The following is a 7,915-nucleotide window of genomic DNA, read 5'->3' as shown; positions in this document are numbered from 1 at the left end:
TACGTGTCAATTTTGGTATATCATAATATATATATTTATAACCATACGGTAATCACTATATTTATAACCAAATGGTACTATTTAAAAAAATTGTGTTCCAGTTCTAAACGTAAGTTTGACTAAACGTCTACATGCAAAAGGGACATAACACTTGAGTTCGATAAGTGGCGCATTAACGATTTTTATTGGTTAATATTTTCAGTGTCATTGTTTATTGTGGCGACCACTTACCACCAGGTGATCGTTCAACATTACCATGGTAATCAACATCGTTTGCCGATGTTAGTCTATTAAACTCAAACAGAAGTACGGATAAATTTTATATATTTAGATAAAAGCTATATTCGTAAGCTTCTGCTTTCGTAAGGTTGACTCGGAGATAACAAGTTTGAGCTTTAATCCTGGCTAATACCGGCGTTTGTTCCAACACTGTCTGACATTAACTTAGTGTGCTTATTATTTTCATTTAATGCACTATCCGAGTATTATTATTAATGTCTGATTTAGTTAAAAGCAGTAACATATTATCTAAACTCAAACTCAAACTCAAATTCCTTTATTCAACATAGAAGCATTACACTTTCTTATTGATGGTCAAATTAAACACTACTACCGGTTCGGAAAAACGAACACCCTGACCTGAGAAGAACCGGCGAAAGAAACTCAGCGGGTCTTTTTTTTTGTCAAATTAATTACATACATAATTGTACATGAATAGAAACAGCCAGGAGGCGATCGTTTCATTCCCAAGGTATAGTAACCTTTAGCACACAAGCGTTCCTTAACAATTTTTTAAAATTTGGCAACAGAAGCATTTTGATCGCTTTCTGGGATAAAAACTCTATCCAAATAGATTTATAAACCAAACGTAAAGGAACTCTACGAATTATTCCATTTCAAGCAATTCACATAACACCGTTTTTAACAAGATTTATTAAATGTATATTTTTTTCGTAATGGAGAATCTACCTGGATGATCTGTCAATCTCAGTCGTATATGTAAATTATGTATTCCGAATGGTAAATGTAACCAATGCGGCTCACATGGGATGGATAAATGAATAATTTACAATTCAATTTTTAATTAATAATTAATTTAAGCGTCAACAGTGCAATTGTTTAAAGGGCTCGATGTAAAAAGTCACAGGATCGATCCTGACCCCTTGGACTATTATCGCCCCCACAACCACATGCTTCTAACACAAGTTTTAATTTTATGTATATATATATATATATATATATACATATATATATATATATATATATATTTATATATAAATATATACGGCAGGATGATCTCTACTATTTTCTTTTGAAATGACTTTGTATATTAATTGCTTTTTAATATAAGTTTTAAACTTGTTAAGTTGAAGATATAAAACGTCGTCGGTCCGATTTCATTACGGAATATTACCGGTGACTCTGCGGAGTCGGAACTCCGTGAAGTCAATGTACCCTGGATGCTATAACCTAATATTTATATCTTTTTTTTATAAGTATAAAACTGAGCAGTTTTTGTTCTGTATTTATCGAAATAACTATGATATATAAATTTATACATTTTTGAAAAGTATCTGCAAGTGTTCTTTGTTAAAAATATCCCGAAGAGAGCTAAAAGCGATTATTACGAGTTTAAATATTTAGAAAGCGAATTTATCTAGCGATATTATCTTTGAGATTTTATTATATTCATTATTTTCATATTGTTAGTTGTTTTTGTAAATATTTCTAGTGCACAAACAAAAAATAATTGTACAAAGGCTGATTTATCGGGAGGAAAATTAATAAAATAACGATAATTCTACAAAATATTTTATTAAGTAATATATATATGCGAAATAAATTAAAATAAACTTTTGTACTAAAAATATTAAGATTCATCATCCTTACCCATCCATCAACATCCTTACCCTCTGACACTATTTTTTTTTTTTTTTTAAATATTGGACATCACATACATTACTCTGATCCCAATGTAAGTAGCTAAAGCACTTGTATTATATTTATATATTTAAACCTCACAACTGTAAGTATATAATATAGCTTTATAAATATTTAAAAATAGTATTTATATTTACTAATATTTCGAACCAAAAAGTATATATGCGTTCTGAAATCGATTGCATAAAAGATTATTAATCGCTTTATATCCGATCTTAAAATTTATAATCTGTGGAATAAAATATGATTTTGGCGGGGTTTACGAACTGAATGTTATTGTTAATTCAGTGGCTTTTAAGTGATTTAATAACACTAAATGGCTATCGATAAATTCGATTAAAAAAGTATTTACTATAAACTTGTTAGAAAAACATATGTTTTGCTTTTTCTGTATCGTTTTGTTTTCCGCGTTCCTCGTTTAAAATAAATATAAACATGTCATAAATTTTGTAACGTACCCGCGAGCTTGGCCATGCTGTTATGTGCCAGTATTTTAATACTTCTATTATTAACCGTTATTAAATATATTAAGTAAATTGTATTTTTAATACTTTTTTATCTGATGTAGGATTGTAATGATTGGCGTATAGGTTATTAAAAAAAGAGCGGTGTACTTATGTATGCGCTTGAGAAGTTCTTATTCTTCTGTATAATTAAAAAGTGTTTTTTGGATGCAAATAATAAATTACAATAAAAATAATAATAATCTACATTACATTACATTACCAACCTATAAATTTCCCACTGCTGGGCTAGGTTTGGAGCATATTCCACCACGCTGCTCCAATGCGGATTGGTGGAATACACATGTGGCAGAATTCCATTGAAATTAGACACATGTAGGTTTCCTTACGATATTTTCCTTCACTGCCGAGCACGAAATGAATTATAAACAAAAATTAAGCACATGAAAATTCAGTGGCGTTCTAACCACTGGGCCATCTCGGCTCTAACTAGTAAGGGTAAAGATAATTATTGAATTATTATATACAGTAGATAAATTGTTGTGTGTAACAAATCGTTCGTTCTCCTTAACAAATCAAAAGGATACGTTATTTTATATCGTAGTATAAGCACAATATATTCAAGATGGTACAGTGGCTGTACAGGTGAATGTTAAAACAAGTTTGCAGGTTGTAACTCGGTCAAGATCTATTGTGGTTACTATAAGGATCGTGCTGCGTGATCAGTCCTGAAAGAATATCGTAAGTACGATTTGGTAAAATTTAACCGCATTTGAGGTACATTTTACACTTTATTTTTAATCGATTTCAAAAACTTTCTTGGGTTCAGTGTATTTTTTTAAGGAAGTGATTTGAAATTGTGTTTCTTTGTCTTCCTTTTTGGTTTCATTTGAATTTTTTGAAATAATATGAAATCAGTTATTTTACGATTCAAATTTTATTATAAATTTTCTACCCTCATCGGTTTGGCGAGGGTGCTATTTATTAGTGAAGAAAATTGTATGATATTAATATTATTAGTAGCACTCAGGTATAATGCAGCTTTCTACCACCATTAGTTCATAAATTCCGAAAATTATCCCCTACATACAAACAAGCAAATTTTACCTTATTTATAATATGACCATAGATAAAATAGGTTCGTTTTCCAAGCACAAAACTCTACTCGTCTAACATGACCCAACATTGTTGTAAGGAAATTACATGACATTAATAGTGACCGAACAATGTTGAACACAGCACGTTTTCTCTATTTGTGGTTTCGAAGGAAATATGAAACTGTGTCGGTTTAAAAATAAAATATACAGATTGCCTGTACATATATTATTACTTATATAATTTTGTTGCTATTTTTATTTATATTTAAATAATAGTATTGCTTTTTTATGTTATTTCCGGAATGATCGAAAATATATCTCGGTAAGAATGAAAAAAGTAACATTTAATAATGTATTTTTCTTGTTGTTTCAAATGTAGCACCATGTATAAAACTGGTGTTAGTGCTGTTTTTATTAGCTGAGATGTTGGAGCTAAAATAGAAGCGAAAGATAATATGTGCGTTTCAGATTTTTTCGTTCCATTAAAATTGTTTACCTTATGAAGCAAAAATAGTAAAATCAGTATGGAGATGTAGTCGTATAAAATATAAACATTTTATTTGTTATTTTCTGAAACGTAATTACTTTTATTTTTATAAATGTTATTATAAATATTATTTTATAGATATTTATTATATACACAATATTTTTTATTGAATAAGTCCATTTCCAATGAATGCTTTATGTTTATTTATAACTAACTTGAATTTAACAAAAAAATATTATTATAGCCTAAGTTACACCTCATTACATCAGCTATCTGCCAGTGAAAGTCCCGTCAAAATCGAGATTAGCCGGAACAAACATACCGACAGACAGACAGACAAGAATTGTAAAAAAATGTTATTTTGTTATATGTACTGTGTAAACATACAATTTTATTATATGTATAGAAGATGCTGGTATTCATTTTAAGCTCATAAAACATGGTCGGTTAAAAATATGAAATATTAAAAATGAATGTATCTTTGTACGTTTGTTCACTATTCATTCCTAAACCATTCATCGGATTGTAATAAAACTTTGGCGAGTTGTTCTGTCCACGTCCGCTTATTTCACGGCTTAAAAAAAATATAAAAAAAACATCTTTAGGGTCGCTAGTGCGAAAATGAATGTACTAGGATACAGGACTAAAGCACTCTACGAAATCACAAGTTAATATAAATATCAATCGACTATTTATATTTCTTTGCTATATTACAGATTCTGTCGTAAATGATTTTTGCGAAACTTAGCCGTTTACGCAGCACACGCAACGGAAACATTTTCATTGATACATGGATCAGGTAGCCTTAGTCTTATAAATGGGCTATGTAACAATAAAATATTTTGTTATAGCTGACATTAGCGCGTTTAACCAAACTAACAAACCCTCCAGCTATACAATACTAGTATAGATGTTTAATCGAAAATAAAACAGGTAAATATCAAGATTATTTGTAATATTCTTATTCTCCACGGACATGTTTGTGTTTTTGGTTGTGGTTGTGTCTTAATGTTATACATAACTAGGATATTGCCCCGACTTCGCACGGGTGCAATGCTGATAATAAATATACTACAGAATGTCTTACAATGTTCACAGTTTTTCAGTCGTTAGACAATACAAACCGCTGTGTAACTGTTTTTTAAATCAGTAATATTTTCGAAAACATTAATTTAAATTACATAAAGGGCCATATTGAACCATATTAAATGCACAATGTATTTAATGTACTTAATAAGATAAGGATTAATGCTGTATTACTTAAAATCGCTTCGAAAATAAACCATCCTCTTGAATCAATCTATTTTTTATAAAGACCGCATCAAAATCCGTTGTGTAATTTTAAAGATCTAAGCATACATAGGGAGAGACAGCGGAAAGCGACTTTGCTTTATGTTATAAAATGATAATCATCATTTCACTCCAATTAAACATTATTCTCGTCATCCGCCAATCGTATTCCCCTGCTGGACATAGGCTCTCACTGAAAGCCTCTCAGTACATCTTAAATCCGAGTCCCGTCACCTTCGTCAGTAAATGTTACTAGTTGAACAGTGTCTTGCACTGCGATTTTAATTGAATGCGAAACTAAAACAATACGTCATCACATCAACCATAATCATATACATCACATATACATACATAAACGAACTACTATGCAATACTATATATGCTGTAATGCAATTGGATTATTCCCATTTTATATTTGAATTTTCTAAAACGTTCCTTGGATTTCATTGAAATAGTTCTCGAGAATATTTAAATAAAATTACTTTAATTTCTTAGAAGCGCGGTGTCAATAACCGCTGGCTAGTGTTTTATAAACAACGAACTTTTGTTCCAACGAACTTTTGTTCTAATCAAAATAAATGCTTTGAAGAGAAGAGAGAATTGATGTCATGCATTATTAATTTGGACATGCACTAGAAACAGGAGTAGAAAAGTAGAAAAAACATAAATTGTACAAGTTGTTAGTGGCCCAGTGGTTAGAACGCGTGCATCTTAACCGATGAGTTCGGGTTCAAGCCCAGGCAGGCACCACTGAATTTTCATGTGCTTAATTTGTGTTTATAATTCATCTCGTGCTCGGCGGTGAAGGAAAACAGCCGTGGTTTTATTTTTTCATTATTATGGTAAAAAAATATCTCATAATCCACCAATTTAGTGTATTTATACACTAACAATTTTGTAGATCATTAATGTTAGCGTATATGTTATATAAAGTATTTTTTATAGTTATTTATTCTTGTTCCCAAAATAGTAAAAAAATATTGGTCACTTTTTAAGTACTTAGGATGAGTACGAATTGAAAGCTGGGAGCCAATTGTTCTTATTTATATCAGTTACGATACGTTCCAGATTATATTCCAATCCAACGTCGATTGAATCGCAACTAAATCGCTTTGTTAGTATAATAGTTAAACGGTTGAACGTATGTAGCGCCTGGCCGGATTTGAATCGATAAAAAATGACATAAATACAATCGGTCAAGATTAAAGTGGTTAGGTTAGCTTACACAAGGATTTCTCGGCCATATTTTACATTATAAGCAGCACACTATTTCAGATTCTTTATAAGCATTCATATAAACATACCTACATACTATTTTATCGGAATTAACGGACAATAGCTTTTTAAAATATGTTAAAAATGTTCAAGGATTTCCACTGTCGAGTATTTATAAACTAAAATTAAGTATAACTAAAAATTGAACATGTTGTTCATGTAATAAATTAATAGGGTTTCATTGTTGTTATAAAACGCTATCAGTTTAGATAATATCACGAAGTTATTTAAATATCTCGCTTCCATTTTCCATTCGCTCATCGTAAGTTTTGTAAATCGAATGCCTATCATAACTAGTAAGAATAATAGATGTTCCTTTGGATATTAATAATTTTTTTAATGAAAATCATATATGTATATTACATTATATAAACAATGAAGTAATTAAGTATTATTACAAGAAATCTTATTGATTCAAATCCCCGATTAAGGAATTTTCTGTCCCTATGATTTAATGATTCATATTGATAGCACACATTGGGAAAGAAACGATCACGCTCCTGTCTTTTTTCTATTCATATAGAATATATTATGTATGTAAATAAAAAAAATACCCGCTGAGTTTTTTTCGCCGGTTCTTCTCAGGTCATGGTATTTTCTTTTCCGAACCGGTGGTAGTGTTTAATTTGACTATCAATAAGTAAGTGTAATGCTTTCTACATTGAATAAAGGAATTTGATTTCGAGTTTGACTATTTATTGAATATTTATTATAATTTTACAATAGAATGTCGATTTAAATAATATTTGTACTCATAATATAAATGAAATTCTAATATAATTTTTAGGATTACATTTAAAAAGAAGATTTGTAGTGCAAAATTCTTTGTAAAATATTCTATTTTAGGTTAAAGTATCAGAAAATAGGATTCGGAACACGATTCCAGCGGTACACACAATTTCATTGAATATCAAATCTACTTCGTGCTATCTTGTAGAATAAATATTATATTTATTTTATCGATTCAACATTGAACTGCACTTTTCAATAGCATAAAATTATCTTAATAATTAATCATAAATATTTAATGTATTGAACTTATTTTATTTTATTATTCATCTCTACAATAATTATTGTTAAAAAATATATCACTAGCGCCCCGTCCCGGCTTGCATGGGTGCAATTTATTACTATAAAATAATATACGACATAAATATATGTCATATTCTATGATCTTTGAATTAAAGTCGCTTTCTACCAGTGATTTTTTAACTGGATCCCGACTTTCGGAGATTATCTCTACATACAAACAAACAAATTTTACCTTTTTATAATATCAGTACAGATAAAAAAATGTCTTACAATCTTGTCTCCATAAGATATTTATTTCAGCAATCCAAGCGTGTAATAAACCGATGACC

The sequence above is a fragment of the Vanessa atalanta genome, chromosome 2 (genome assembly GCF_905147765.1).
Source record: "Vanessa atalanta chromosome 2, ilVanAtal1.2, whole genome shotgun sequence".
In the NCBI taxonomy this organism is placed as follows: domain Eukaryota; kingdom Metazoa; phylum Arthropoda; class Insecta; order Lepidoptera; family Nymphalidae; genus Vanessa; species Vanessa atalanta.
Note: the sequence above shows the minus strand (reverse complement) of the source record.